This window comes from Saccopteryx bilineata, chromosome 8, assembly GCF_036850765.1.
Source record: "Saccopteryx bilineata isolate mSacBil1 chromosome 8, mSacBil1_pri_phased_curated, whole genome shotgun sequence".
NCBI classification, from domain to species: Eukaryota; Metazoa; Chordata; class Mammalia; order Chiroptera; family Emballonuridae; genus Saccopteryx; species Saccopteryx bilineata.
The window spans coordinates 35607830-35613829 of record NC_089497.1 but is presented as its reverse complement, the minus strand read 5'-3'; the positions used below and the strand labels follow the sequence as shown (position 1 = coordinate 35613829).

The 6000-nt window shown below is 37.7% G+C and overlaps 1 pseudogene; it reads right to left on the bottom strand.

The window, feature by feature from the left end:
* Nucleotides 1-742: 742 nt before the first annotated feature.
* Nucleotides 743-6000, bottom strand: part of LOC136311663 (histamine N-methyltransferase pseudogene) — a 62390-nt pseudogene continuing 57132 nt past the window's right edge.

Sequence of the window (6000 nt, the reverse complement as noted above, 5' to 3'; positions counted from 1 at the left end):
TCTGGACCTCACTGTTTTTTGCCCATACTCCTGCAGTAGCTTTTGTTTTTAAATTTTGTAATATCTTATAAGTGCTTACTTTTAGTAATCAATAAGTGTAAGACACAAACTGCAATAGGAGGGATAAACAAGACATAAGCTTCTCCACAAAAGAGGGAAAAAAATCAATCAACATACAACTTTCTTAGTGTTCAAAGTATCAATAAGCATATACTTTACTAACATTTAAAGAATCCAGTGCCTGACCTGTGGTGGCTCAGTGGACCAAGCGTCAACCTGGAACGCTGAGGTCACCAGTTCAAAACTCTGGTGAAGGCACATATGGGGATTGATGCTTCCTATTCCTCCCCCTTCCCTCTCTCTTCTCTCTAAAAATGAATGAAAAAATAAAACAAAGAATCCATAGTACATACTTTAATAGTGTTCTAGGAAATTTAGTATAATCAACAAATAAAAATAATTTTATTGTCAATAAGCCAATGAAACTTTGTATCACTTTTCAGCTTATGTGGTATTTAGCCTTCATGTTGTCTCTTTACCTGGAGAAGGGATGGGATAAAATCAGCAATATCATATATGATTGTGCATGTAAGTCCAAGAATCTCTTGGAATTTTCTAGATTTTATATATACAAGAGGCAATACTCATGTTATGGGATGTATTTGAAATTTTAATACAGAAATAAATGACCAACATCATTTAAGATAAAATTTTTGAATATATATACTTTCATGATTGGTATTCATGCCTCAACTATTATGAAACAGATTATTATTACAAACAACCTTTTCATCTTTTTTACACTGAATTCAGGCTCTTGAAGGTTTTTCACAATTTCTGTCTTGAGATCATGTGAAGCTGTTGTATTAAAGTTGTAGGTTTCTATTTCATTGCCATCAATAAAACAATCAGACATGACCATGGTAGACAGAAGGTCATAACACTCATCCTTAATCCCTTACTTGTTTAGCATCAAGGTGAGATCAGTCGATATGATGTCCAGGCAGAGGTCATCCCAGGGTAAGAGAGATCTGTACTTTTCCAGAACTTGCCCCAGCCACTGGTTTCTAATACAAGACTAATAAAAAATCTTAGCTTTGGTAGTTAATGTACTATGGAAGTCTTTCAAGGTAATTGGGATATCTTTTATATACTACAGCATCTGAATCATATGAATTAAGTCTCACTTCTAAAAGTTATTTTTCCCCATCACCCTATTTTGATATTCAGATAATGTCTCCTTTATTTTCTTGAACTTTGATAACATAGGTACAGGCTCTTTGTATTTGGCAATTTGTTCAGCGCTTAGTTCAACAACTACATTGCTCATATGAACCCTTGGATATTGAGCTTGCACTTTGGAGAGAATATGAAGATAAATTTTTCACCTGTATTTCTGCCAATGCTTAGAATCTTTATTTCTTATTATTTTTCTCCAATCTTTGCTATTATGACTGGCAGCTTCTTGTCCATGAATTCCTGCATGTACTGATGTTGCATGAAATTGTTGAGAAACCTCAGAAAAGATTCAACATATCAGCTGTGATTGGAAAACATGTTCCTCATGGAAGATGCGTACTTGGTTTTCTCTGCGATTGCTTTTTAACAGGTCTCCCTGTCTCTAGATGATCTCCTTGCTAATTTCTTTTACTCAGTATGGCCAATATAATTCCCCACTTTCATTTTGGGCCTTACTTTGTTTACAAAGTGTCAGTGCCTGTTATTTATTTATCAAAATAAAACTCTGCAGCTCTTCTACCTTAAAATCAAATACTACATTTGGCCAGTGTGGGCAAGGGTGATGTCCTCATCTTCATGCCTGGGCCACAGAACCTCCTGTACCACTGCCACTGGCTTTCTTTCCTCCACCATTTGCTGGCTGAATGTAAAGGATCCAGTGGAGATGAAATAACCAATAGAGTAGAAAGATTAGCGTCTCTGAATAACTTCATGGTGCAGAGTTCTTTGTCTGCAAATCCCATTCCTGCCATTGGACTCTTATGTTAGCAAAAAAGAAAATTCTATTGTGTGAGGACAGTGAGGCTTTGGGGGCACTTGTGGGGCAGTTAGCCAGTTTGCCTAATATGTATCAGTTTTGCAATAGCAGTGTTGTCTGTGCAAATCAAGATTAACATACTTGTTGGAAGATTAATATATGGATTTGGAACTTCCTGTATATAGCTTTTTTTTATTGTGTCCTTGCTTATAGATTTTGAATATAGATGCTCCTCCATTTACAATGTGTTTATGTACAGATAAACCCATCATAAATTAATAATAAATATCGTAAGTGAAAATGCAATTAATATACCATACCTACAGAATATCAGAGCTTAGACTAGCCTACATTAAACATGCTCAGAATAGTTACATTAGCTTATAGTTGGGCAATTTTCTTGAGTTTCATCTCAAGAGTAATTGCAAGTTTCACCTGAAGAGTAATTGCTTTTCTTTTCTCACTAGAGGGGGAGAAAGAGAAGAACATTTTGTAGACATGATGGGTTGTGTAAACACAAAACACAATATCTGTAAAACACTGACAACACAGTACACTGTAGAGTATCAGTTGTTTACCCTCGTGATTGTGTGCCTGACTGGGAGAGTGTCATAATGCATATTGCTAGCCTGGAAAGAGAAAAAAAACTCAGAATTTGAAAGATGATTTCTATTTGTTTACTCATTCATTATGCAATAGATGTTTAGCTAGCATCATTTTGTTCCAGGTACTGTACAAAGAGGAAAGAGAAAAGGTTATATCTTGAATTTTTTTATTTTAATTTAAAAATGTAATGGATTATATTACAATCTTACTTTGAACCCATTTACTACCTAATTTTTACTCTCAGTATAAAAGCTCAACACTATCACTCTTCTCAGAATCCCAGGTGATTAGAATCTGTTTTTCAAGCCTCATCTGAGATACCTAGAATTGTTCTTTTGCTTGATTGTTCTTCAAGTTCGATGGTAATGAAAGAGGGATTTTGTTTTGCTTTTTTTATTATTGATTCTTAAGGAAGGGTTTCCTTTTACTGAATTTCTGTCCACGTACAGAATCAATATAGATTTTTTTTTTTTTTTTGCAGGTACCCATTACTTCAAGGCATTCACTTTAGTGGCTTGAGTACTTTGATGGCAATATCATGGGAAAGAAGCATCTCTTATAACTTCTGGCACTTGAGTTTTTGGAGTTAGTTAATTAGGTCTAGGGTCAGCGGAAGGAAAACACTTTTCTGACGTGGTCCAAAGCTAATGGAATATGTCATTCATGACCATTTCTCTTCAACCAGCCTTCTCTCTCTCATCTGATAAAGTCTATCTGTTACCTGGAAGCATAATACTGACATTTGCTTGCTCAGTTTGGATTTCACATTTTGGACACAATACAGGGATGTGAAGCTTGAGTCTTGAAACTTTATTTTAAAATCCTGCTCTGCAATGCCCCAGAGGGACAGAGCATCACCCCCTGGTGGGCATGCTGGGTGGATTCCGGTCGGGCGCATGTGGGAGTCTGTCTGACTGCCTCCCTGTTTCCAGCTTCAGAAAAATACAAAAAAAAAAAAAAAATCCTGCTCTGCTTTCTAATAGAACCAGTGGTTCATTCTTTACATTTCCTGCAATTGGAAAAGATGTATGCCAAGAACTTTAGATTTCACTTATAGGTTACTTAAAATAAAAAGTTGACTTATCAGCTCAGGTGAGCTTGGTCAAAGCTATTCTCATGTATAGGTAAGATTGCTAAGCAATCTCTTGCAATGGCCTTTTACAACCTTTCTGAGTATGTGGTGGCTGAGGCATGTCAAGAAGCATCAAAAGAGAGAAAAGAGGAATAAAAAGAAGGCTTATGTTTGCTTTCTGAGCCTGGCTCTGGAACCAGACCTGAAAGCTCTAAGAACCAGCCACCACAGACACCACACTGCCAGCCTTCTTTGTTTTTCCTAGACTTCAATGGGCTCAGTAAGGTGGTGACACCTATCACACTGAGTTCTCATTAGCTGTCTATATTTGTTTTTCATGCTCAAAGGAGAGAACCACATGTTACTCATCTTCGAATCCTGAAACACGTATCACCGAACTTTTGGTCACTCTGGGAGTGAATCAGTAAAGGGACTGCTCCATTGGACCATTGGTGTGGTATAATAGGGTGGTATAATTGAGAGATAGACTTAATTGCTGTATAAACCCTGATTTTCCATCTAGGCATTTTATGAAAGAGACTAGCAGAGGGAGAGAATTAGTAGTGAGAAAGATAAGTGAAGAATAGAATGGTATAAATGGGGAGGGATGGGTGAAAATAAAGAGAACAGAAGAAATAGAAAGGTGAGAAGAGACAGGATTTAAAGATGGTAATAGAGAGAAAGCTATAAAAGACATGAAAATGTGGAGGGTATCAGCCAGTAAGCATCTAGGAATACAGCCAAGTAGTTCCCTGACCCACCTAACAGGATGTTGTGAAGAGAAAGGACAGTAAACCTTGCAGTTTCTCAGAGGGAAGCTGCTTTATAGATAAGAAAGTCCCATTATTTCGTATTATTATTTTCTTTTCATGTTGGGCGGATGTACCAGTAGCAGTTGGAGTCTCCTTTCAGCCAAATAGCTCCCATATGCTACATAATGCTGCTACTGATTAAAATCCTATGGAAGATTCAGCCTGTATCTGGAACAATAGCAGCCTGAATTCAATTTATCAGTCTTTTGGGGAAGCAAAGATAATCAAATTTCCCCCTTCAGCAACTTTGGGACCAAGCCATTTGCCGAGATGACAGTGAATGTGAGTCGCACACTTTCAGTTTGTACACCTGCTGCCTGTTAATCACAAGTCTCTGACATTTTGTGAGGTTTCTTTCTTTTTTTTTTCCTATTTGCATCTTAGGGGCTTTGTCATTTAAAGGCAAGAACAGTTTTGTGAAAACTAGTTACAGAAACACGCATGAAAAATTAGGGAGATCTGTAGGGAAACAAAGTTATGGGTGATGTGAGGAAAAATACAATCTTTTCTCAGAGAAATCTGGGTTCTACTATTCTTTATAACTTATTAGTATGTGACCTGGACAAGTGATTTAAGCCCTTTGAGCTTTGGTTTCCTCAACTGTAAAATGGGAATAACGATATCTACATCAGAGGGTTGCTTTATGGATTAAATTATATAATTTATATTTGGCGATGCATTCCGGAAAAATCTGAGTAATGAAAACTGCAAAACACTCCCGGCACAAACAATCCTTTCAAATCCCTGCACAAAGAAGCTTGGCCAGACTTTAACATGGCTTCCAGCAACCTCAGTCCTGGTGTCCCTGGGACAACCAAGTGCCTCAGACATCCCAGTCTGGAAAAGCTTAGGGCTGTCAGAAGAAAATACTGTTGGTTCTAGCCAACATCAGATCTCACTTTCTTAGAACTTTACTGAAAAACGTTTATAATTATGAATCTTTTCTCTGATTCTTTGAGATGTAGATTAGCTCCTACATGTCAGGACTATCTATCTCAAGGACCTGAAAGCCATTCTTTTGAGATGTAATCATCAGGAAGGCCAGCCTCTGTCTCCCAGTCTCTGTGAAAGGATAGCCTCAGTAATCCCCCAGCTAGCAGACAGTTCCCTGGTCTCATCTCTGCACCGATCTGTCCTTTGTCATTTTGAGTCCCTGCTTTCTCCCTTTCCAAATACCCTATTCTCCTCTTAAAATGCCCAGACACCTCTGTGCAAATCGGAATGGAGCTTAGCTCTTCCCTCTGCTATTAGTTCTAACTAATGCCCAGCTTTGTTTATTTTTAAATGTAGAGACTGGCTTTGTGGTAACATCTACCAAACCCCTACTCCCAGATCTCCTTCTAAGGGAAAAGGAGGGTTGTTTTCTAAGGAAAGGGTAAAGCTGAGTCTGGTCAGGAAAGGTCACGGGAAGAAATTGGGAAAATGTGAGAAGGTTGTTGTCTGTTTTCTGACTCTGCTTCTGTGAAATAAGCCTGAGGGTTAGTTTCTGCTCATAAATTTTTCAAAGGTCAGAA